Source organism: Symphodus melops, assembly GCF_947650265.1.
Source record: "Symphodus melops genome assembly, chromosome: 16".
In the NCBI taxonomy this organism is placed as follows: Eukaryota; Metazoa; Chordata; class Actinopteri; order Labriformes; family Labridae; genus Symphodus; species Symphodus melops.
In genome coordinates this window covers 18,423,861-18,450,690 of record NC_136706.1, presented here as the reverse complement: position 1 = coordinate 18,450,690, position 26,830 = coordinate 18,423,861, and the positions used below count along the sequence as shown (strand labels likewise).

Here is a 26,830-nt window from a genome sequence, read left to right as displayed (position 1 = left end):
GTTTACACTTAACAGCGTTTACTCTACCACCTGCTTAAAAATCTATCAGCACCCATTTATAAAAGCCTCAACAATCCTGTTCCAAACAGAACTACTGACAGGGAACAGGACCTCCAGCATGACTACCACCTCTGCTGTGACTACTTGGCGGCCTTGAAGTGTTTCCCTCATGAGAAGAGTCAGGCCTCAGGACACCACATATCTTTACTAATAACTGGGTACTTCTTAGCACAAGGCTTTGTACAGTGTGGTGGCAGGGACCTTTTAAGTTCCCAGAGTTGCTGTCTGCAAGCTAGTGCAGGGGGGGGGTTCTCCAGCTCTATGTGCTGAAACGTCCTACTGTTGCAGAGCTGGAGGAGATCTGGCGGACCTTTCAGCAGCTTTCCTGGGAGCTCCTGAGTGCTCATGTCTTGTAGGTGAGGACAGCCTGCTGTTTGGAGGCAGGGGGAGATAGCAACACAGACACGGCCAGCATACAAGCGGCAGGTTGTAAGCCTTCTTCCATCAGTAACTTTCAAATGAAAAAGTATATCTTTTTAAGTCTGCCACGTTTTACATCACCATCATTCATCCCGAGTGCAAAGGACCAGACGATATACAGTACTAACTTAATCCTTGAAAGTCATAAACTGAACAAAAAGCATAGCACCAGTAGTTCTAATTTATATCTTCCAATATCTTGTATATATCATATCATCAAGTGTGAATTTTAATGAAGATTACTGAGCTGGAAGACATTCAAAGACACTTCTTGTTACTCAGCACATTTTTGTCATGTATTTATTGTGTAAATGAGTGAGGGAGACTGCTGATTGACAATATATAAAGAAACCATTAGAGGTCTTGTCTACATAAACACTCTAGTTTCACTCTTGCGTAATGATGAACGTTTGGATTTATTGACAGTGCAGGAGGACTATGAGTGCAGAAGCACCACAGTGCCCTCTGATTTTTATTTTGTGCTTTATCCTCCTGCTTCAGCAAATACACATGTGTTTTCTGTTCATTCACAAGCACTGCTATTTCTGGGTGAGAAATGTTATTTTTCTTAGTCTGTCAGCTCTGGCTGTTAGCACAGAAAACCTTTTACCTACTCAGTCTTGATTATACATTTTCATTCATAAGGCTCCTTGCATTGATTCTTAATGGATGAATGTGGAAGGCTAGAGAACATGTGGCCGATCAACAAGCACACATTTCCAGGTGGATCATGACTTTAGGTGTGCGTAAACCTGGTTTAATCTGTGTGAACACCATTTCCTGGTCTGTGTGGCACATACACTTTAAAAATGGATTGTACCCGCTGTTTATAATTAAGACCCCGGGCCTTGGATATGATGGAGGTGCAATATAAGGCCCTGAAGGTGGATCATTTTTTTTTGTCCTGTGGTCTTCACTGTGTGCTGTTTCCCTGATACATTTGTCTGATTGAAGGAGACATCATCCAGCCCACCAAAGATATTGAAGATGTTGAGATGCATTCACCTCAAATAGACAAGAAAAAACAAAAAAAACAAGAAAAAACAAGAAAAGAAAATGCATAGACATTTTCCAATCGAACTATATTCCCAATGTAAACAATAAAGCTGTAAAAGAAAAAGGGAATTTGCCATGCCTCAAATACAATTAATTTATGTCTATCAGGTGAATTCAATTTAATCTTGATTACACTAGCAGGGATGTAATTAGCAAAACACCACTGATAACTGTTTAAACCCCAGTTTGTGCATTTTCCGCACTTCATAATTACAATCTTCTCTCAACATTTGCTTCATATAAAAACACTTGAAGTGTTCATCTGGTGCATTTTCACTGTGATACATGCATTCTTTTAGATGACATGTTCACTTGTGTTTCTGCATAATTATTGCACTGAAGACTCTATAGCTGTAGCTTCATTCAGGCCTACCTATATCTCCTAGGGATAAAGTAACGATACGGTCTGCAGCTGCCAACCGCCTCTGCTCTACAACTGCTGACGCTCACCGTATTATTGTGATTTATTTTTCAGAGTTCCTTTTTACAATTAATCTTTACATCCATAATATCTCTTATGTAGTTTTGCATGACATTACTGTATTAACTTTACATTTGATGTAAGATTTTACATATAAGACAGGCCGCAACAAAAAATGCTAAGCTAGAATGTAATCAATTTCTGTGACACATGGTCATATTTTCACTGAAATTTTGATTAGGATTCAAGCAGGGAGTCAGGAAGACTACATCCCAGATCTGGACTTTGAATACTGCACCTTTTGTAAATGTTGTCTATACTATATGTGTCATGGTTTGGGTTTTGTTCTGCATTTAATCCTGTTTTAGTTTTCATTATTTCCCTTGTGTTCTGTGTATCTATGTTCCTAGTGTGTTTTCCTGTATTGTGTTCTTCTATGTTGCCTGTTAGTTTATTTCCTGTCTTGTGTTTTAAGTCTAGTCTTTAGTGTTTCCTGTTTTATTTTGTACATCTGGTTTTGATGGTGTCGGTGTCAAGTTGTACTTTGTACTTGTCTTCAGTGTTCTGGTCTTGTGTCCTTTTGTTCCTTGTGTTTCCCGCCTTCCTGATTACCCTGATGTTCCTCACCTGTCTCGTTAGTTTCACCTGCGTCTGATAACCCCTTGTCTATTTAGTCTCTGTGTTTGCCTCAGTTTCTTGTCGGTTCATTGTATTGTCCTTGTCGGTGTCTTGGCTTATGTTGGTTCTGGTTTTGGTCTGTGGTTCTTGTCCCTGCTCCCTGTGTTTTTTCCTCGTGGATTTTTGTTATTTAAGTAAGTCTTGGTTTTTGCCTTTTTGTTAAAATAAATTAAGTGTATTCTGCACTTGGGTCCTCCTCCCTGTATTCTGCCTGCTACTCGTGACAATATGTGCAAGTTATTAATTTGTATGTGTGTATATATATATATGAACCTGGCAATAAAAAAAACTATTCTGGTGATCTAGTTTTAGTTGTACTTTTTAGTTGCAGAATTAAATGCCTGAAAAAAAGTAGCACTGCCATCACACAACTTACTGTACTTTAATCTGGGTTTTTCTTCTCATCTCTTCAGTATCACTTTTTTTTAAATGACTGATTTTGAATTATGATAAAGGCTCCATGATGGATTTTCTCCAAAATCCAAAAGTTGAACATTAATTTTGAAAATCAGTATTAAATTTAAAACAAATTGTGGAGCTATACCAGCTGCTCAAAAAGCTCTTCATTGTACTTGGTTTGGTTGCACAGCCCAGTGAGGCCTATAGGAGAACTCCTGCAGGAGATGAAGAACCTTATTGCTTTCTACGGTGGAAGGAGGGACACAGAGTAATGGGCGGATGAACACCCTGACAGAAGAGCCGGACGGTGGCCGCCTCATACCCCAACGTCTCCCAGCTTTGGACATTTTTAGCTAATTTCAGTCCCTTCCAGAGGCCACAACACCACCTTTGCAAAGGTTTTGTTCAAGTCCATAACCATGGAAGGATCAATAAATGGCCTTGTGCATGGTAGAAAAATACGGCCTCTCCCCTGTCACCACCCCTGCCAGGGTACTGGCACTTCTACAGGATTTAGCAAGAGAATAAATTATCCAAATGCCTTATGAGTAAACATGAAAACTGGTTTCACTGACAAACATGAATCCATTCACATATGAATGAGCCTTTGCCTCAAAATTCTCCCTGACCGTTGTGTTCGCTGAGTTTCACACAGGCTGCATGTCGGCTGGGGGACTATTCTCTAATTTTTTGCATGCATCTTAACAGTTATAGTGATGATATGGAAAACACATCACATCCCCTTTTTAATCAATGTTGGGATTTATTTTCATACTGATCTTACAGACTAATTTCTAAATGTCTCCTTTCATAAAAGTAAATACTTTCCCTGTACAATGTTTTGTTGATACACAAAAACTGTGCTGATGAGTTTAGTGGATTTAAAAAAATGTCTTTGTTGGGATCTGGAGGTCTCTCCCAAAACCATTTTAGTAACAGAAAAGTCTCTATACATTCTAATCAATTGTCATGTGATGGTTTCCTGTACCACTTTAAAAACGCTTCATTATTGACCTCTTTTGTGTCTTTTTTTGGGGGGCATTTTTACAGCCTTTATTGTAGAGGGACAGAGGATAGAGTCGGAAGGTGGGAGAGAGTGGGGAGAGACATGCGGGAGATACGCCACAGGCGGGACGCGAACCCGGGCCTTCCGTGTAAGGACTGTAGCATCGATGCCCTCCTCTTTTGTGTCTTTAAATCTATTTTAGTGTTCATCCGGTACATTTTCATAGCAATGCATTCATTTGAAAACATGGAGACTTCATGACTTCCTGTGTTTCTGTTCCATTTTAGCCCTGTCGAATAATACAGTATTTTTATTCAAGAAAGGCTGTCGGTTTTTTTTTTTCCTCATGAAATTACTCACTTCGGTTAGAATGACAAAAAAAACATAGTCAAACATAATCCACAATGGGATAATTCTGTGACACATGGTCAAAATCATTAACTGGAAGAAGAGTTATTAAAAAGGGCAGGACGTCGTTAATTGACAGATAGTAGCTACACGCTAAATGAGGAGAAAGAGCTGATCTCACTTCTGGCAGCATAGATAGAAATCAACGGATGAAAGTAAATTATTGTACTGGGCAAATATAAGTCGAGGGTAGAGGCTTATTAGTAACTTGTAAAAAAATAAATAAGAGTCAATCAAATCTTTTGCTTGGTTAGTGTGAGAATAAAGAAAAACATGGAAGAGTCAGCCGAGAGAAAAGTCTCAGAAACTTAAGTAGTTGGGAAAAAGTAGAGACATGAGATACTCGATATATGCAAAGAAGAACTTAATGAACTCTTGGATGTTCATTCTCCACACAGACAATTTAAAACCAGCATGTTTCATATTCTTTAACTAACGATCATTAAATGCGGCAGTGTCCAACATCAACACACGATAAAACGCAGATATTTCCAATGTCTGATCTGAAGACACAAAATAGTTAAGAACGTCCGTCAGAGTGTAATGTCTAGCTTGGAGGCTAGAGCCTCATGCCATCTTGTCTGGCCTTGTCTTTTTGACCTAGCACACTTATCCTTGTAAATTTCCAGATGGGCAGGACAAAACAACAGCATGATAAGAGAGATTAAACATTGCGATGCTCTGGACCACTTGAGCCTCGCTTAAGGACATTTTCTGGAACTGTACCCTTTTGAATTCTATTTTTTCTTTTCTTTTTTAAAAGCCCTGGTGTACAGCACATTCATGTTAGAAAGGTATAAACAATACCATGACATATATTTATACTTGGAAATAATTTTATGTGCACTCACTTTAAGCAGCCCCAGACATAACGTCTGGTTTTGTCATCATTTCCTTATCATTCTCCTCCATTGTGACTGACACAGCTTCTGTTGGGACAATCATTGTCTGATTTCTTAGCTGTAAAGGCTTTTTTACTGAGACTGAAGAACACTTAAAAAAAAAAAAAAAAAAACATAAAAAGGAGAAGTTGGCAGTGTTCCTGCCTGGTCTGATATTTTGTCTTTATCGACATTGATATATAAACAGACATTGCTGCTGAAGGCAATATCCGTCATGATCTTTCTTCCCAGTATTTTAGCTTAATGAAACATTTTACAAGAGTTTTTTATTTTACTTTGAGGTCCACATGTACAAGATATATCTTATGCCCTTATTTTGTGGCTAGTAGAAGCATTAACTTTACCTTGAAAAAAAACATTTAACAAAAGTGAACTTGCATTTTCGTGGTGCTACCATCAGCCACAATATCATAAATCATAAACTGATTTGCAAGTTTAGCTAGGTTATTAAGCTATAAACGATGACTTTAAAAGCAGCAATGTTACTGTTCAATAGAAATGTTTGCAGTAGACTTCTTCTCTCCTCCAGTGTCTCCATGGACAACGGCCATGGTGGTCCAGAGCCGTTTCAGTTTGAACCGTTAAAACAAGCAGCGAGTGCTTAGCCAGTCGAAGCCTAGGACAATGAGGGGCAGGAGAGGACAGGGGAAGTCTCCAAATGGTAGACAAGCCCCTCTGGAGGATATGAATGAGATAGCTTTAACATTTTTTTCTCAGATTTTTGCGTTTTCTAAGCATCATATTTGACAGCAAGCCACTCAGACTTAAACTATGATAAACCTCTAAATCCGCCCGATTCCCCCCTACTGTCTGCTAAATCAGGTCATTTCTATGAGGATGCGCCACAGACCTAAGTCCCAGATCAGCTAACAGAAAAATATAATTGTAGCAACCAGGTTTCATCCTGCAGGGGGCAGTCACGATGCATGCTTCTAACACAATGTGTAGAATTTAAATATGTGGCAAGCAAGTGTCATGATTCAGAACAGAATTAACCAGTAACATACCTAAAATCATATCTATCAGTTTTCAGCAGAAACCAGTGGTCTTGGGTTTAGTTTAAAAGAATGGTCATGTACATCTGTGCAAAGATAAAAAATAATTAGGGAACTGCAATCTAAACATTGCTTCATTGTGCTACTAGTGATCAAATTCCTCATTTGGTAGATTTAATTCTATTTGCCTATAAACTGCCTTAGCTGGGAATTTCTGAGATCCTAAAACCTGATATAAGCTTCTTGCAGACGGCGCAGTCAGCACAGCGATACTGTGCAATTGCGGCCGGCGCAACAGCGGGTGGTGGGTCCGCAGACGTCTTCGTGAGGCATTGTAATGATTGGCTACAGAGCCTGAAAGTGCTTAATGCCATCCAAATTGTTTTGGTGCTTTAAAGCTTTAACGTGACGTTTGTAAAAGCCTTTATAGACATATAAAGAGATATTATAATTACAATAAAACACACGTTTTAAAAAAAACTAGAACGTTTCGTATACACTTGCTAAATGGTCAATTGATGTTCTTTTGATTAATATATTAACAGCACAAGAGCCAAATCAATATTCCTTTCTTAGTTACTCAATGGCAACCGTTTACACATTTAAGTCACACTCTCCCGCTCTTCCTGTGGAGAGGCATTCCTAGGACAGATGGGATTTATTTCCCTCCAGCATCTTCTGGGTTTATCATTGGGTTTCCTACCAGGTGGACATGACGGGAATACAGAGGATAAAATATATAGCCTGTCTAGGTGTAAGACTGAAAGAAATGGGGACAGTTTTGGGTAAATACAGTTTTCTATTACATAAAAGAGTCCATTACTTCAAAAGAGCCTTACAATTTCTGTGCTTTCTAAATAAAATACAAAGCTATAAATGTGTATCAAATTAATTTTGCTGTATATGAAAACTTATTTTTTGAAAGGTGATTCCCTGAAGCTGAGTGCAGTGCAGCCATGTGTGTTGTCCTGCCACACTGCCAGTTGCTGTTCTGGTTGAACTGGGTTATAGTAATTGGTCCAGTTCTTTTTGATGTGATCTTCCAGTCTGTTAAGTAATTTATCAAACCAGACTCCTGACATCGCAGTCTTTTTTTTCTGTAGCTTCTGCTGCTGCATTGTGAGAAACTATTCTACAATCACAGGGATACTTTAACAGCTAGCAGCCAGAGCCCAATTAATTCAGAGCTGTAAACGTCAGGGCAGTTTGGTATATCTTAGGTTGACAAAAAAACAAACAAATAAAACCACTAGGAAACAACTGTATCAAAAATTTACAGAAGTCGGATTTGAAGCGGTGGGGTAAAATAAAAATAAAAAGTGCTACAAATTCTATTCAAGGCAGAAAGGTCAACTAAATAGAAGTCCTTAAAATCAGAAAAAGAAAAGTGTGAACTTCAAGTCAACTAACACAATGAGACCAAATGGAGCACAATTCAGTCAGTGAACCAAAAAGTCAAAAATGACATGCCCGAGTCTTTTTAGAAAAACTAATTTGCAAAGTTTGAAAAATTTACAAAGTTGTGCTTCTATACTACAATAATTAAAATGTAATAATAATAAGCTGTGTAGAAGATTTCTGATACAAATCTGTTATCCATTTTCATAACTAACTGGTTTTTTCGGTTTACATGGTAGGTTTTGTTCAGCAGATTTGAAAGCAGTCGATCAAATCCTGGTACAGGAGATCTGCTTGACAAGGAGGAGTCTGCTTTTCTTCTGACTGTGGTGCTGTTCGTTTGTCGTAAGACCATGAACTGACCTCAACTAGACCCAACTAAAGGACGCAACCCCTGTGGGCACTCTATTCATCATCGCTGAACATGTGAAAAAGACCACAATCATACCTGACAGATCTTCAGAAACAATTCGGTTGGATCATCATATCATGGTTCAAGAAGATTATGTACGGTAACCTCTCCTGCATTGTCTTGAAAAGTGCCTTCCGTAAAAACCAAGGACAAGAGTCAACATCAATCCATGTAGTGGTCTGTCCATTTTGAAATTGCAAAGTGGCTTTTGAGTAGCCACAGCCAGGCACAAGTCAACTTGTCTTTGTATGTAATACAGCTGATCGATAATCTATTATTTTGCCTAGTCGTTAAAAAAAAAAAAAAACCATTTGGCTGATCACGACCTAAAGCTTGTGACTATAATTGCATGTTATGTCACAGATGGACTGGTATATTAAGATTAAGCCTCAGCTCCTTCTTCAAGAAGATAGTCGTGCCTCTGCATGACGGCACCTATCTGCCTGTTGATCTTAAACTCCATCTTCTGTTCACCAATGTCTTTCACTCGGGGCTACACACACTCAAAGTATTGCAGGCTTCAGACAGCATTTCCATTTTCCCAGCTCTCTCGCAGTCCAACAACTTAGACATTTATACTCAACTTTTTGTTGTACCAATTATCTAGTCTCACCTTTAAAATGTGTGTTTTTTTTTCTACTTACATTTGACATTTACAAGCCTCCAGCGCTACATCAATCCTATGATTTAAACGCATGATTAATTACATGAAAAACCAAGGTACAAAGAACGTGTTGCAAGTTGCGTCTTGCTCGTGTCTCTCAGCTATGTACTTTTCTCAGCTTACCCTCCATTAATTGGTTCTTGAAAAGTATCAACTCCTTTGAGATAGCTTTATGGTGCTCTATATTCAGTGACAGGAATGAGGGAGCCCACAGCAGCCCCTTACCTCCTCCTCTGAGACGGGGAGAAACAGTGGGTGCTTTCTCCAGAGAACAGACAGCCGTATTCACTAGTATATTCATTGCTGCAAAGGGATGGCTGGGAGCATCTCAGCAGCATACAGTATGCAAAGCAACAGTTTCACCAGAAAGGTTAATACTGGAGAAGTAGTTCAAGGACAGTAATCTACACATACAGGAAAATATACTCAACAAAAATATAAACGCAACACTTTTGTTTTTGCTCCCATTTGTCATGAGATGGACTCAAAGATCTAAAATTCATTCCAGATACACAATATTACCATTTCTCTCAAACATTGTTCATAAATCTGTCTAAATGTGTGATAGTGAGCACTTTTGCTTTGCTGAGACAATCCATCCCACCTCACAGGTGTGCCACATCAAGATGCTCATCAGACACCATGATTAGTGCACAGGTGTACCTTATACTGCCCACAATAAAAGGCCACTCTGAAATGTGCAGTTTTGTCTCACAGAAAAATGCCACAGATGGCGCAAGCATTGAGGGAGCGTGCAATTGGCATGCTGACAGCAGGAATGTCAACCAGATCTGTTGCTCGGGCATTGAATGTTCATTTCTCCACCATAAGCCGTCTCCAAAGGCGTTTCAGAGAATATGGCAGTACATCCAACCGGCCTCACAACCGCAGACCACGTGTAACCACACCAGCCCAGGACCTCCACATCCAGCAGGTTCACCTCCAAGATCGTCTGAGACCAGCTACTCAGACAGCTGCTGAAACAATTGGTTTGCATAACCAAAGAATTTCTGCACAAACTGTCAGAAACCGTCTCAGGGAAGCTCAACTGCATGCTCGTCGTCCTCATCGGGGTCTTAACCTGACTCCAGATCGTCGCCGTAACAGACTTGAGTGGGCAAATGCTCACATTCGATGGCGTCTGGCACGTTGGAGAGGTGTTCTCTTCACGGATGAATCTCGGTTTACATTGTTCAGGGCAGATGGCAGACAGCGTGTGTGGCGTCGTGTGGGTGAGCGCTTTGCTGATGTCAATGTTGTGGATCGAGTGGCCCATGGTGGTGGTGGGGTTATGGTATGGGCAGGCATCTGTTATGGACGAAGAACACAGGTGCATTTTATTGATGGCATTTTGAATGCACAGAGATACCGTGATGAGATCCTGAGGCCCATTGTTGTGCCATACATCCATGAACATCACCTCATGTTTCAGCAAGATAATGCACGGCCCCATGTTGCAAGGATCTGTACACAATTCTTGGAAGCTGAAAATGTCCCAGTTCTTGCATGGCCAGCATACTCACCGGACATGTCACCCATTGAGCATGTTTGGGATGTGCTTGACCGGCGTATACGACAGCGCGTACCAGTTCCCACTAATATCCAGCAACTTCGCACAGCCATTGAAGAGGAGTGGACCAACATTCCACAGGCCACAATTGACAATCTGATAAACTCTATGCGAAGAAGATGTGTTGCACTGCATGAGGCAAATGGTGGTCACACCAGATACTGACTGGTTCTGAGTCCCCAGACCCTCAATAAAGCAAAAACTGCACATTTCAGGGTGGCCTTTTATTGTGGACAGTCTAAGGTACACCTATGCACTAATCATGGTGTCTGATGAGCATCTTGATGTGGCACACCTGTGAGGTGGGATGGATTGTCTCAGCAAAGCAAAAGTGCTCACTATCACACATTTAGACAGATTTATGAACAATGTTTGAGAGAAATGGTAATATTGTGTATCTGGAATGAATTTTAGATCTTTGAGTCCATCTCATGACAAATGGGAGCAAAAACAAAAGTGTTGCGTTTATATTTTTGTTGAGTGTATGTGGAGTACACTCTTTTTCATCCAAGAAAATTATTGGTATTAATGTTTTTATTCAGTGCCCATATACAGTATACATAATCACCTTCAACTATAGCAGTACTACTCCAAACCAGACATTTAAAACAGCCTCCATACCACTCAGAAATTCAGTCAGGCAAAAAAAAACATTGAGAGTATGTTTAACAAACATAGACAAAACATGGTTCCTGTTGATTCATTCTGCATCTTTGGGCTGATGCACAGCAGCAGCAGCGTGGAATACCATGTTGCCAAATCAGAAACAGATTCTGCACAACACGTTGCTCATCAGAGCCTTCCACCAGCCTTTCCCGTGTCAGTGACTTTGTTTTAATTTGTCTGGATGGAACTGGATTCAAGGAGATGTCCTCAATCCTCACAAATGCAGGCACATTAATGCATGCAAGCACACACACACCCACACGTTCACCATCATCCCCTCCTACGTGCCCTCCCCCCATAGAAAGTGCCATTGTGGAGTTTGAGCTGCAGCCCGAGTTAAATTGGTGCAGTGAATATAGTACACTGTTTACCAACAGCCATTAAGCAGTATGCTAAGAAAAGACAAAGTGATGATGGTGATGACGGTGCATGTGAGTGTGCAGTGAGGACAGAGAGAGACGAGTGGACTTGCCATCAGTCACTGTATCCGAAGGAGGAATCAAAAGAAGGAAAGTGATGGAAGAAAATGTCATGAAGCAGAAAAAAGAAAAGAGATAAAGCACCTGCTGGTTTGAGAAATATTTTAATTTCATTGCAAAGGTACATTCAATACATTTTACCTACAAAAGGAATACTGACAATTTAGAGTTTCTTTTAAAACATGGTGCTGTGCTTTAAATCATTTTTCTAAAAAGAATTTAAGTGTTCTGTTCTGCACTACCAACTGTCATTATGTGGCATAATGGGGAACAGGCCAAAGGCAAATGTAGAGAATTTCCTGAATCTGCAAGAGGCATTCTGTGAACTAACACAAGGATCCACTAAATAGTAACCCTCCAATAAAAGCATTGCTCAAAACTAACTTTATATTATCAGACATATTATCAGATATATTCTTCAGTTGGATGATTTCACCAGTGACTCAACATGTACTGTAACTCAAACTTCAGTGTTATTATTTGGAGCTTCTATTCTCCTGAATGTAAAAGCAATCCACCCCTTCTATTAACAGAAACGAACCAGCACTTGTGTATTTTTCAGTTTCATGATGCAGCTTTTGTGATCAGCCAGAATATGTATTAAATATGTGACCAAGAGGGACAAATTGCCATAATGATCAGAAGATTAAAAACGTGAGCCTAGGCGCCCCTTTTTCTAGCATGTCAAAGTATCTCAGTGCAAAGATACTCAGCCCCGGATTGCTCCCTTAGATGGAGCCATCGATGTGTGAGTGTTTGTGAATGTGTTTGATTACATCTTGATTGGCAGCTTGGCAGCCTCCAGCAGCCTTCAGTGTATGTGTGTGGGAGAATTCTGACTTGTAGTTCAAGCCTCAAATAGTGGCAAGAAGATCAGAAATGTGGTTACTAATTTCTGTCTATTTACCATGTACTTTGAACCTGATTATGTCATCTTTATGTCCCCACACAAGCGTGCTTTACATGCCATCATTATATCAAAAATACATCATTTGTAATGTGACCATCAATGTTTATATGCAGCATTCATTTATAACGTGAATGGGGAAATAACACCTTGACTAATGAGCTATGTAAATGAATCTGTGTATATTTTTCCAGTGTAGTAATTGATAACCACCCAGACACATGGAGCATTTATATTAATGAGTTTCACAGAGAACCATTAAATACATTTAGCTATAAATGCCCACCCCCCTCCCCAAAGCTAATGAAAATAACCATGTTAGTGTTTAAATTGTTCAGTTTCTCCCAGTCTGACCCTAAATCTCTGCCAGTAACTCAGAAACAAGTAATGTCTGTCTCAGATGTACAACCCTTTTTGAAATCATTGAACACCCCCCCCCCCCTCCTTTCGATAATACAGTGAGTGAGGAGTTACATCTCTTGTCAAAACATAATCTGCTTATTGGTTTGTTTTAATATTTTTTTCTGCAGCTACTTGATGTGAATGTAATTCTGCAAGCTTAGGGCCTGATTCACTAAAGAAATTGCACTGCTTGAGCAGCTGCTTCTAGAGCTTCTATCTGGACCCAGACTTATCAGGTACGTGCTTCGATCAGACACAGACCGTCGTATTCATCCGAAATTGTCACATGACACTCAGGCGAACACATCTTTTACTCGAACCAGGCATTGCGAGAGAACATGGCTTGTGAGATAAAAAAAAAAAAAAAAAACATAATACAGGAAAATATGGAGAAGTCAGGGGAAAGATAAATCTCAGAAACATAGAAGCGAAGAAACTAAGTTAAGGTAATGTGTGGGAAAAGGAGACATTTGATCTAAACTGAGAGAAATCATCGAAAATAGAGATTTTGATCAAGAATGAAGGGACTACTAGCAATGGTCACTCTCCCTACGAGCAGTTTCAAACCAGAATGCTTCGTATGTTTAATGCAAATCTCGCACACAGCCTTGTGAAGACTGTTGGCTCTCATCTGTCTTTGGGTTAGAACCAAAAATGCTGCCAAATTGCAGAGGTTGTATTTTTTTGGAGGTACCAGCTCACTTAATGCTTGGTTCTACTTTTCTTCTTTTTTATTTTGTCCCTTCTGACTGTCAGCTAACACATCGAATGTCATCTACCCAATCAACAGATGAGAAACAAACCACCAGAGGGATAAAATAAAACGCATTCATAAAATTCATCGAGGAATTTTCGCTGCCTCGAGGCTTCGTTAAGTTTTTTCTTTTTTTGCGTCATCAAAACTTTGGTACGAGTATAAAACACGTTTAATGTAGCTGCAGCTACCTGCTCCTCTGTCTGCTGCACTCTCAGTCTGACACAGACACTTCAGCGCTAACACGCACACGCGCACACACACGTACACGCGAGCGCGGCGCGCCCCTTTTAACTTTTAGTCAGCACACAGTTGATCCGTGATCCATACGACCCAGTCGGGAACACGTGATCCGGTCAAACGGTCGGCTTTTCTCCGTTCACTCTCTCCGTGTTTGCAGCTAACATAACGATAGCAACATCCTCTCTCAGTCTCTGTCATAGACATGTCTCTGGTCTCTGTAGTCTGTGAGCGCGCTGAATGTACGCGCAGGAGCAGACAGAGATACACTTTTAATAATGAACAGGCTGATTATATGAAATGTCTAATGTCTTCAAAGCTAAATCAAGACAGAACTTGTTTGTGGAATAATAATTTAGCAAATATATATTTAAAGTTTCTCAATTTCCTTATCTGACATAATGATTGATTCTGTGATTGATTCAACAGAACATAATGCTTTCTCAATTAAATGTACTGTAACAGATGTGTAGGCTACACAAAACACTATTTGCTATTTCAGCCATTAAAACGTGTTTGGCCTGTATTTTTCATCTACCTGCCGCCTTGACCAGTGAATCAGAAAGTGAATTTGGGACCCTGTCAGTAATATGGTGAGTGTCAGCAGCTGTAGAGCAGAGGTGGTTGGCTGTAACAAGCAGGCGTTTCCATGGTAACTGCAAAGAAGTAGGTTTGTAGGGACGACCCAAGACGAGTTAAACCTTAATTAAGCAAAAGTATGATTTATTCGATTACTCGATTAATCGACGGGATATTCGATAGAATACTCGATTACTAAAATATTCGATAGCTGCAGCTCTAAAATCCGTAAAAAAAGCAAAAGCCTAGTTTAAATACTACCACTTCCACAATCTTTGCACCTGCTATCAACGCAATTTTTCTTGATAACCCGCATCGCACACACAACCCAAACATAAAATGTAGTCCTCTTTATGTACAACCTAGTAAATCAAGCATTGTTTTTGACTGTAATAAAAGTGAACCACTCGGTACCATATTACAGCCTTACTCCCATATATATTATTTATTTGTTTATGTTTTGCATTCTGCAAAGCTTCAATACATTTCAATGTTTGACATCTACGTAACTCTTTGCTTCACAAGAAGGAGGCATAGGCATGAGACTGGTAGGTGTCTGTACCTTTATGTTACGGTTTTGTATAAAGAATGGCAGGTTGAGCTTCCATCTAATTAGGGGATATGAGAACAGCTTGATATCAGAGAAAGATCTTTGTCACTGCCTTCATATTTTCTTTTTTTCTGCCTAAGCACACAGGCTATTATTAGACACGAGAATAAAGGTTGGACACCACTGACATATCATTATCATGCCTTCATGTGTGGAAAAAACTGAACTTATCACAGTGACATGTATGTAATGCTCTCATGATCGTCTGTGTGCGTCGAGGTTGAATGAAGTTTTTGCCAGTGTGACGTGATTCATGTAGATTCCATCGAGAAAAAATGGTAAAAGTTATTTTAACTGAAAGTACAATAAAACTGCCTCAATCACTAGATATCTTTTTTTTTCTGTGCAGTCTGGTTTAACTTCAGTAAGTTAGTGTTTTGGGGATCAAAAGGTTATGACGTTGAGTAAAATTAACGAGAAATCATGTCACCACATATCAGCCAAGCATGCCTGAAAAATCTATTGAATTTTAACACTCATAACTTCCAATGTAATGAACTAAAGTTTTTTTTCTGTTTGAAAAGCAATATATCTGAGTTTCAGGGATAAAGCTATCTATTTATAGAACTTGAGACAGTGTATAAAGTTCAAAAATGCTGCCAAGAAATGTAAAAAAAAAACATAAAAACTGTCTCAAAACATTTAGATTTGAGAATCTCTGATCAGAAATGAAAGTCATGTTATTCTAGATATTAACGGTCATTTAGAACATAATAATTTGAGCCTGCGGTCAAACTGGCTAAAATGTGCTCTATTTTCAGTTTACGGTGCAACAATAACATTAACTGTATAGATCAAGCTCCACTGTTGATTTCACTTGAAAAAGTTGGAGTCTTTGAAGCATTTTCAGTCATTTGATAAATTTATTAACTAATCACTTAAGCTATGTTAACATTCATGTTATTGTTCATTTCACACTAGCTTTTGCTTGCCAACAATGTACTGTTTAAAGTACAGAATGGACAGACACCCGGAGGTCTGACAATAATTATGATACGATGTAAGCTGGAAAAAGAGCCAACAAGTTTGACTGCAGGGTCAAATAAATTTGCTATAATTGAATGTTCATGTCTAGCGTTAATAAACACCTTTCATATCACATCTGTGATTGTCAAGCATAACTGTAAACTAGTAAGGGGCTGTATGCTAACATTACTAATAGCTACTATGTTCAGAATACATATTTAATGAATTGGTGCTAATCAATCTGACTTTCATATTGACAGCAGTAAACGCTGCTGCTGACCAGGGGCCTGAACTTCGAAGTGAGTTCCACTTACCCAGGGTTTCTTTGGGTTATCTGGCTTCACTAACCCTGACAGAAGAGATTGCGCTTAACAGTCCTACGAAGCTGGTAATCAACCTGATAAGTAAACTCAGAGTTGCTGAGAGCGTGTCACATAAAAGGGCAGAGTGAGCTTCATTTAACCCATCACAATCACTACTGCGTCTGCTGTCAGCAGATCATCATATCTACAAACTCTGATCAACCTATATTAACAATATAAATACGTATGTTTAAGACAAACAGGCTCCCAAAGACTAAAGTTACACCAATGCTGCAACAAATGTAGGACTGACAAAAAGGCATAATAAAGAAAAGTGGGGGAGTTTAGCATGCAAACTGGGTCTTATTATATTTGTCCCATTATTAGTTCACCTTAGAGCAGACTATAAAAACTCACGTTTCTTCTCTGAAATTCATGTCTTGCTCTGACTCTTTATAGTGGTGAGTACAACAGTTTGACAAGTTCTATTTCAGCTGCAGCTCTGACCATCACAAACAGAGCGGCATGGAGACATTAAACATCAATATGAAATTACAATTCTAAGCCATAGGAAGCTATGTGTAATTGTATGTGTATATCTCAACTAAATGCTCCAGCGCCTTTTCAGGCTCTGTGAAAGGATGAAGCATATTAGTGAAAAGGGGACACGTTAAGTGTCCTCCCCCTCTTGATCAGCTCCATGATCAAAATATTTGATTGGTCAGTGGGCAGAGATTTTCACAGTTTGATCTCTTATCGCTATCTTATCCTGCTCAGGAGCAGGTTAGGTGTGCAGCACAAGTTACCATGGTGACATACACCCAAGTAAGAAGTAAACGACCCTTGTAGGACCCAAGGTTAACCCTAAAGTGACTTCACTAACCTCAAATCATGCTTCATAGCACAGGCTCCAGGTTTACTGTTTATAACTGGTGAGTTTGCTAGATAGCACAGTTAGTTCTGACCTGGGACAAATACAATCTCCTCCCCTTTTATGAATCCATCTTTTATTCTGCAGCTGGCTCACTCAAGTTCTTTTGTCTCAACTTCTCATGCATAATAGATCAATTTCGTTGTTGATGGTTTTATTTTTCAACATTTAGAATTCTTAGGATTTTCCTAAGCTTTGGTGATTGTAATACTGCTCTTTTTCAATGGGGACACCATGGTACAAGAGTTTTCCTCTCAATGAAACTGGATGAAATAAAAGTTAAATTAAGAAATCAAGTGAAAGACGGTGACCTGCTGAAGTGCTTTAAAGCTTGGATGAAAAGTGATATTGAACACTTATTTTGAGCAATGAAAAACAGACTAAATTCATTCTGTCAAGCAGAAATTCTCCTTACCTGTATCATGTTGCTTATGCCAAAGCAACTAGTACAATCTGGTTCTTGTATCACAGATAAACCTTTATACATTTGCACACCATTCATCATCGGTTATGGTCATGTGTTAAGCCTTATTTTTTTTCCGGTTGGGATTTGACAGAGACATTAACTAGAACAAAAAACGAATGTGTGTTTCAGTTCACAATCTGTTGCCCATTTTGTGATCACAAACTGTTGCAGATGGTAGATTGGTGAGTGTTGCTCCTTCAAGCAAATACAGTTCAAAATTAAATGTTTAATATGCAAAGTGATTCAATGTCTATGTTCATGGACAGAAAAACAACAGCTGTGGTCACATGTTAACAGATGGTTGAATGGTGAATCGACGAGGACCCTTAGAATCCTGTTTGGTCCGATGTGACCTTCAGTGCTGTCAGTCATAGCAGCCATTGGGACAAAGTCAAAGTAAGAGACCAGAAGTCAGTTTGGGAGCTTTTTTCATAACCAGCATTAAGACTTTGTATGATTAAGAAAAAAAATCAATATAGCAATGTATCGCAATTATTTTTTATACAATATACATGTTCTTGTCCCCAACATCAATAGGCTACATTAAATGGATCAGAAATGCCCTGTAATCACAGGTACCTCACACCTATAGATATTGCTGTTCAGCCAGATGCCAGCTCCTAAAGCCAATGTGAATAACCCCAACCCCAACTTTTTGACAACATTACTAGATCACTTGACAATAAGGATATCACACTCGGTGTCTTCATTGACTTCTCAAAAGCATTTGATACAGTCAACTATGATATTTTAACACAGAAATTTCTTCACTTTCTCCAGCACGTTCAGTAGCACTACTCCTTTGTTCCAATCCCTACAAATTCTCCAGATCTTCCACCTAAAGCAGTGTCAGATATGTGTTTTTGTCAATCAATCAACAACTTACTTTGCGTCGGTTTTCAAGATATATTGTGATTAAATTCTCAAATTCACCATTACAACGCGAGGTCAGCCAGCTTACTCCATCCTGCATTTTTCAGGACACTTTTTTGCAATTCTCAATCAGATACAGAGGCCTTCCTTGTTGGAATAATTTACCCAACTATATTAGAACCAGCACCAGCTTCAACTCATTTCAAACCGAGTATTTCCTGCTTGGCCAATTTAACAATATTCCATAATTTTAATAACTTGTTTCTGTGTTACACATTAGGAGAGCCACTCGACAAGCCCCTTTGGGTTTGATTGGCTTCTCCAGCATATTTCTTTCAAAAGATATCCTTTTTTTTTTTTTTTTTTTTAAACTAATCATACTGTCCGTTTTTTGATTGAATTTCTATTTTGTGTTTGCTTTAAGTGTATGAAAAAAATAAATAAATAAAAAAGGGTTTAAATAAAGAACTAAAGTTATTTTTTGTGCGATTGTTTTTCAGTTGTTACTCAGTAATTAATATCCCTAAAATACCAGTGAAATGTGAAGGATGAAGCTAGATTTTGTAAGCAGCGCTTCTTAAACTCAAAAACACAGCAATACTGATTGAAATCCTTTTTTTTTTTTTTTTACTTGGTCAGTAAACAAAAATGTGTGGTCCTCCAGTTACAGATTATAGTTAAAATGTGTGTCTAATTTTGGGTTTAGGGTAAATTTATTTTTTGCTTGCTTTGGTATCAAAACAAGTCAAAGGCCAGATGAGAAGATAGGTCCGAGTGCCATGTTTAATTTCATGTAACATATTGAACACTAACTTTCCTTATTACGCATGGATACAAACAATGGTGGAAACATACGTACTTAAAAATAAAACTTGTATAATATATCATTTAGGTTTATTTATTATTTCAGATGAAAGCTGCTCCTGATAGAGTTTTGTAAAGTATTGCCATACGTATCGTATCAAGGTCAAACGACCTCACTGAGATAAGAGTCTCTAGCACTCTAAACATTTATTTTTAGAGTAATGTAAGCTACGTAACCATACAGATACCTGCCTATTGTAACACCAGCATTTCAAAAAGTTCAGGTCAAACATGAAACAGGGGAATAATGAAATTAGAAATGATTAGTAATCATTAGAAATAATGTGTGTAAGGTCTAAAAAATTATGATATGTATTGCACAACTTGGACCACTATCTGCCTTTACTCACATCAAGCTGCTTCCTGTTTGTCACCTGGAGACGAGACACAACTGCAGGAGGATGTGAAGTGCATGAGGGACAAAGGAGGCACAGGTGGAGAGTTAACGCTGATCCAGCAACCAAAGGAGATCCTGAGGGAGAAGTAAAGGAAAGTGTGAACACATCAAAAAAATACAAAAAAACACACAGATACACAATGTTTGGAGACAATGCTTGCAAAATGTAAGTTGGAGCACTCAACAAGTGGAACATATTGTCATGAAAACATTCAATTTCCACTTTTAAATGATTGTTTAAAATAAATTGAGAAGGCTTTGTTGGTGTTGTAAAAAAGAAAAGAAATATATTAGACTTAAAACACTGTAAAAGCGTTTGTGTTCCCATGATCGATATGGTGCCAAAGAGAAAAAAAGATTGTCATATTTTCTGTGATCTAAGCTGGCAAATCCTTATGAGCAACGCGAGAACAGGAAGAAAGAGAATCCTGTTAGCACAGCAACAAACACAGCAAGGCCACAGAGGAGAGCAAACTGACACATGAAGCCAATGCCTTTAAAACCGTTATTTAACATTTGGAACACATACAAACTTGGGATTTGTTGTTTACGACGAGAGAAAATTACAAAGACATAAGGAATATCTGCCAGGGTGGCGATCACAGGCTCTTTCCTTCCACTTGAACAGTGACATGTAGCGTGAAAGCAATTTTCAGAGAAAGGCTGTATAAAAAAAACAAATGCCAGAACTGATTTTTCCTGCTGCAAGAATAAACGCTTAAGCACTGAGCTCAACTATGACTGCTTAATTTTTACGTATAAATTATGAGCTGCAGACAGATCTATGTGCTGTCTGTATACCATCTTCCAAAGAACATAAAGCGTAAAGCACAAAAGGAAAAAATGCCTCCATCAGTGTGCATTGTGTTTGTGCAGCTTCTTCATCGAGCTCCAGGTTGGACTTTTAAAGGGATTTTATGTCAGGTAAAAATCCCAGTCATCTCTCTACGACAAGGCAAGTTGGACATCTGTGTCTTCATTCGCTGTCTCTTTCAAAACCAAACTATGTCAAACCCGCATGACCACTTTCATGGAGGAAACAAACACAAACACACATGCTCATGGTCTCAAACTCTTCTTTTTTTATGATCATACTTAGAGTTTAGCCTGCAGCTGACAGATTGGGTTGTTTCATTAGTAAGACTGATTTTTTTTGCTTTAATTATGACTTTTAACTCAAATTTCTAAGAATAAAGACAGAATGAAGAATAAAATCAGAATTCCCTGGGGGAACAAATTATGAATTCAGACGAAAAGAAAAAAAAAAGATCTGACTTTAAATTTTGATGTGAAACACACAGTATTTCTGTGGAATTCTGAGAAAAAAGTCACAATTCTGACTTTAATAACTGAAACCTGAGTTTATAGTCAGAATTCTGAGGAAAGAAGAGATATAGTAAAACTAGATTGATCTTTGTCATGGCTTAACAACTTAAATTTTAAAAGTTGTGACAAAGATAAATAAATGGCTTGTGATTAAATAATTGTGTAAAAAAATCTTCTAAAAGTCAATAAACTACAGGTTTGTTTTTGATGTCTGCAATATATGGCAACATTCTGTTTAAACGTAAAATGGATCGTAAATAATAAAGTTGGTGTTCTCTCTAAAGCACTGCACCATTGGGACAACTCGCCATTCATACAAGTCTGTTTCACACTTTGCCTTGGAGAATATCCTCTATTCATCTGATATCCTGCAGAGCTGAAGAGAGGGGGGGTAAGAGGACAATCTGCAGCATCAATCACTTTGGGGAATCCAGTGATGAAACTTCAGCACATTAATATGTACCAGTAAATTGCATCCATGATTGATAACAGCAGTCAGGCTACCTGAGAATCCTAAACATGTGACCAACATTGCTGATTTATAGTTTATGATCCCATAAATCATTGGCTAAAACAAACTAGCTCAAAGCTACAGTGAACTTCAGATTGTGTACAGTAGTAACACATATTTGTGTGTGTGTGTGTGTGTGTGTGTGTGTGTGTGTGTGTGTGTGTGTGTGTGTGTGTGTGTGTGTGTTCTCTACAATGCATTTGAATGCAACTGTTTTTACTATAATTAAGGCTTTAAATGTTTTTTTTCAAGAGTTGACGTGGCTTTAGGTCTGGGGGATAAAACAATAATGACTATTATTGCAAGACAATCTTTCTCAAAATAAATATAACAAATGTCCAAAACAAGTTTGATAGATTTTAAGGTATAGTGTGTAGAATTCTGATGACAATGTGTACATTACAATATGTAGATTAATTACAAATGGACTTAACCCTTGTTATGGGTTATGATCTCAAATATTTCCAACACTGGGAAATATTTCAAAGTCAGTGAAGTCTGTAACTTTATATGTGTAAGCATTACTGCCCAGTGCCCAGCAGCTAACTGTCATATTGGTAGTTTTCCAAGTAGCGTGCAATATGCTTATCATTGTGAAATGTTCCTCTGTTTAAATAGTTTGTCATGTTATAATAATAATAATTACTAATTAAACCACAATTAACCATGTGGTTTCTTCAACTGTCACTCAGGAGCAAAAATCAGCCTTTCAATGTGAAATAAATAAGGATTTGTAATTTATCGTGATAATTATCAATATCGACAGATATGAACAATTTTATGTGATATAATCCTTAATCAGGTAACCCAGGCCTTGCTGTCACTTTTCAGATGATTAAATGTACTAAATCCTACTCAAATTGGGACTCAAAAGACATTTATATAAGATGATATTTAAACCACTGGAATAAAAACAACAGCTATGGTCAGATAGGTAAAATCAGGCAGAGTGTAAACTCTGTGGACCATGTGGAAGGTCCTTCAACAGTTGTAGCTGCAGTCGATCCCTAATTTGCTGCATGATGATTTCTAGAAAAAGGTACAGCATGAGATTGATCTTCTTCCAGAGGCCAAATGCCTCTCTTCTCCTTTCAGTCTGATTAAACTTTGACATATGAAATTACAAAACTCCCAGTGTCGTGTCAAATCCTCTTTGAGAGAGGGGGAAAGAATAAGTCATTCAGGAACGTCATTGTGAGGAAAAAAAAAAATCTGAAGCCGTCTGCAAGAGCTATTCGACTGCAGAGAAGATGACAAAAACACAAAGCGTTTCTTGTGAATGCATAGTAGGCTTGAATAACTTTATTTGCCTCTCTTTTGGAAATACGTCAGTTTATTCGACACAACCATGTCCACTGTATTGTATTTCTTGTTTCCTGAGTGTAATAGCACACTACTATAATTTAGATGTGAGAGAGACAAGATGGTTTAAACCAGAGAAAACTTGGATAAGGTTCAGAAGTTGGTGTTTGTATACATGCTAAATTTGAGACTAGTATGAAAACAGACAAGCAAATAAGTCATCATTAGGATTAAGTGTGGAATTTGATATTGTACTGCCAATTTGTTAAAATAAACTGCTCTTTAAAATGTGTTATTCAGTGTGATTAAAGAACATTTTCAGATGGCAGAATTGAAAAGTTTAGAAGTGCAGTAGGAAAGTTATTAATGACATAGTCACAGCTGGGTTCACACACTTTCTCTGGTCTGATGCTTAAGTCACTTTGGTTCATGAGCAGAGCAGCTCCTTTTACTGCTCTTACATCAAACCTTTCCTTAATTGCGTCGAGCAGTTGAAAGTGTTTTTTCAGAACATCTTACAAATGGAACATTTAACCTCGAATACCTATTATATCAACATAAAGCCTAAGACATCGATGAAGACATTTTATTTACAATATCAAGTGTGACCATGTATTCATAAGTTTGTAATGTAGAAAAACCAGAGGACTTAAAATAAGGAAGTGCTTCATAAGCGCTTTTGGAACAATGACAAACAACTGAGATGACAATAATGTTTTTAAAGGATTGTACAGGAATGATGGCAAATTGTCAGAGACTTAACAAGATGAACCACAAAGCATAAATAATCAGAGTTAGAGGCAGCGAAAGCCCAAAGAATCTCTCTGATGTAAACGACTAATTTAAATTTCAAATTTTGTAGAACAGCTATGGGCTGTTATTCACATTGTGTAATGTGCTGAACGAAAGATACTAATCTCCAAATATCAGAAAAAGAAAAGTCAATGTTGTGTGTGTTCATCCTGGACACACTTGTGTCCTGAGAAGCAGAAAATGTGTTATCTTGTTCTTATCAATGCTGAACAAGGCAGCACTTAGATCCTTGGAAAATCTTATCTAGCAATATGAGTACTGTTGATGACATTGTTTTTTTCTTGTTAAGTATAAAAATGAGTTCATATTTAAATTACCACAACTAAGTTTCTTTAATTAGTTATAAGAGAACAGTTGTACCTTCACTGGATACTCAGAAAACCTGACATTTCCGTTGTAATGTAGAGATGCACCGATCCACTTTTTTCAGTTCCAATCCAATACCAATGTACTGATACTATTATTTTTATTTCATATGATTAAAAATGTTATTGTTGTTGTTAGTTGTACACAAAGCTGTAGCAAATCTGGCAGTACATAGTATTCTGCTGGCTTCACATACTGTAGAAACAGGAAACAAGAGCTTTCAGGTTTTTAAAATTAAATCCTTTATTATGAAGTGCAAGAACTATACTTTTCATAATACAGAAGGAGCTGTTCAGTCTCGTCTGACCGTCGTCATGGAGACAATTTTAGGGCACTTCTTACAGTTCAGTCTGTATGTCTTCAAAGTTTAAATGTCTTCAGAGTTCCCAAGTATGTCTTGACCAGTGATGTGGATCAGCGCAGTCAGTCCGGCATCTGATACGTAAATTTCATATACAAAAAGTGAATGTATTCTTGGAACCGTGATCTAAAAGCTTTCTATTATAAACATGACAACGTGAAGAATAAAGTAAACCTTCCTGTTAGAGTTTAGCGGCAAGATAAATGCTGCAAATAATAATGAGTAGCAAGGTCAGCGAGCTGCTGAAGTCTAAACAGCATCACTGCTGAAAAGACAAGCTGCCGTGAGTACAAATTCCAAGTAACATTGTAAAACATCAGCCACACATTCTGGGATAAAGCAGTAGAAGAAAGCAGTTGAAACATGAATCTCTATTGAATGTCATTATGTCATAGAAATGTGAAAGCCACCTCCTATCCTCAACTGTGTAAGATTGTGGCTCGAGAGATAGCCACCAACATCTGATTTAAGCACAAGACCTTCAAAATCCCTGTAATCCATATCACTTTGAAGTTGAAACGTACTTTTTTTATTGCTATTGTCTGTTCTTCTCAGCTTTCTCCACAGAGCCCGTTAGCATAGCCTCATAGGAAGATGGCCGACGTTGCTTTTAGATTCTGGCAGTTCCCATCCACTGATCTGTTTTAGGTCTGTCACTACAGTGGCTGAAAAAATGAGTAATTAGCGATGTAATTTCACCCCTGCAAACCAAATCAGTCTCAGACACAAAATGACAATTTTTGTAAATATATAAAATAATAGTATACAGAACTTTGCTGTCATAGAGTAAAACTTGGGCGGGATGCACGACCATTCAAAAATACAATCAGGTTTCCAATGATACAAAGCTTAATGTAAATTGGTGAAGTATTCTTTTAAGTTCATGGTACCGTCAGCATTTCTGTCTTCATCAGAACAACGACGATCAGAAACATCAGTGTTAACTCTTAATAATAAATGCATCAGTGGATCATCATGTTCAATTATGGAAGTTCAACAAAGAAAACTCCATTAGTCAGTCAGCCGACTTTTTAAGACTAAATTAGCATCAAATGAAGTTTGAAAGAAATTGCCCTGAGGTGTAGAGCTGAAACGATTCCTCGAATAATTCGATTACAAAAATTCATCGAGGAATTTTCGCTGCCTCGAGGCCTGGTTTATTTATATGTTTTGCGTCATCAAAACTATGCTATGAGTATAAAACACGTTTAATGTAGCTGCAGCTACCTGCTCCTCTCTCTGCTGCACTCTGACTCTTACACAAAGACACTTTAGCGCTAACACACACACACACACACACACACACACACACACACACACACACACACACACACACACACACACACACACACACACACACACACACACACACACACACACACACACACACACACACACACACACGCGCGGCGCGCCCCTTTTAAGTTTTAGTCAGCACACAGTTGATCTGTGATCCATACGACCGAGTCTGGAACACGTGATCCGGTCAAACGGTCGGCTTTTCTCCGTTCACTCTCTCCCTGTTTGCAGCATAGACTGTTTGCAGCTAACATTACGATAGCAACGTCATCTCACAGCCTTTGTAGTCTCAGTCTGTGAGTGCGCTGAATGCACGCACAGCAGGAGCAGACAGAGATACGCACACTTCTAATAATGAACAGGCTGATTATATTAAATCTCTAATGTTGTCAAATCTAAATAAAGACAGAACTTGTTTTGTGGAAAAATAATTTATTATTCTTTGATGGATTTTAGTGTTTAGTCTGCAATGTTAATGCGGGGTGTGTGTGTGTGTGTGTGTGTGTGTGTGTGTGTGGGTGGGGGGGCAAGCAAATATATATTTAAAGTTTCTCAATTTCCTGATCTGATAATATGATTGAATCTGTGATTGATTCAACAGAACATAATAATAACATTTAATTTCAGCCATTAAAACATGTTTGGCCTGTATTTTTCATCTACCTGCCACCTTGACCAGTGAATCAGAAAGTGAATTTGGGACCCTGTCAGTAATATGGTGAGTGTCAGCAGCTGTAGAGCAGAGGTGGTTGGTTGTAACAAGCAGGCGTTACCATGGTAGCTGCAAAGAAGTATGTTGGGACGACCCGAGACGAGTTAAACCGTAATTAAGCAAAAGTATGATTTATTCGATTAACCGATCGGGATATTCGATAGAATACTCGATTACTAAAATATTCGACTACTGAGGTGTAATTTAACAAAGTCAGATCTTGGTTGGTGCAAATAAGGACATGAACAAATATGCCCATTTCAAACTGAAGATGCCAGTATGGGGCATTGAACTGAGGGAGGATTACGCTCAGGA

General features: G+C 38.4%; 1 protein-coding gene across 1 annotated transcript in view; it reads right to left on the bottom strand.

The window, feature by feature from the left end:
- adra1ab (adrenoceptor alpha 1Ab) overlaps positions 1-26,830 on the bottom strand; it is a 276,886-nt gene that overhangs the window by 211,604 nt on the left and 38,452 nt on the right. Inside the window, exon 2 of the mRNA XM_079363710.1 lies at positions 19,779-19,900. The gene's annotated coding sequence lies outside the window, so the exon portion shown is untranslated. The remainder of the gene's footprint in view (positions 1-19,778; positions 19,901-26,830) is intronic.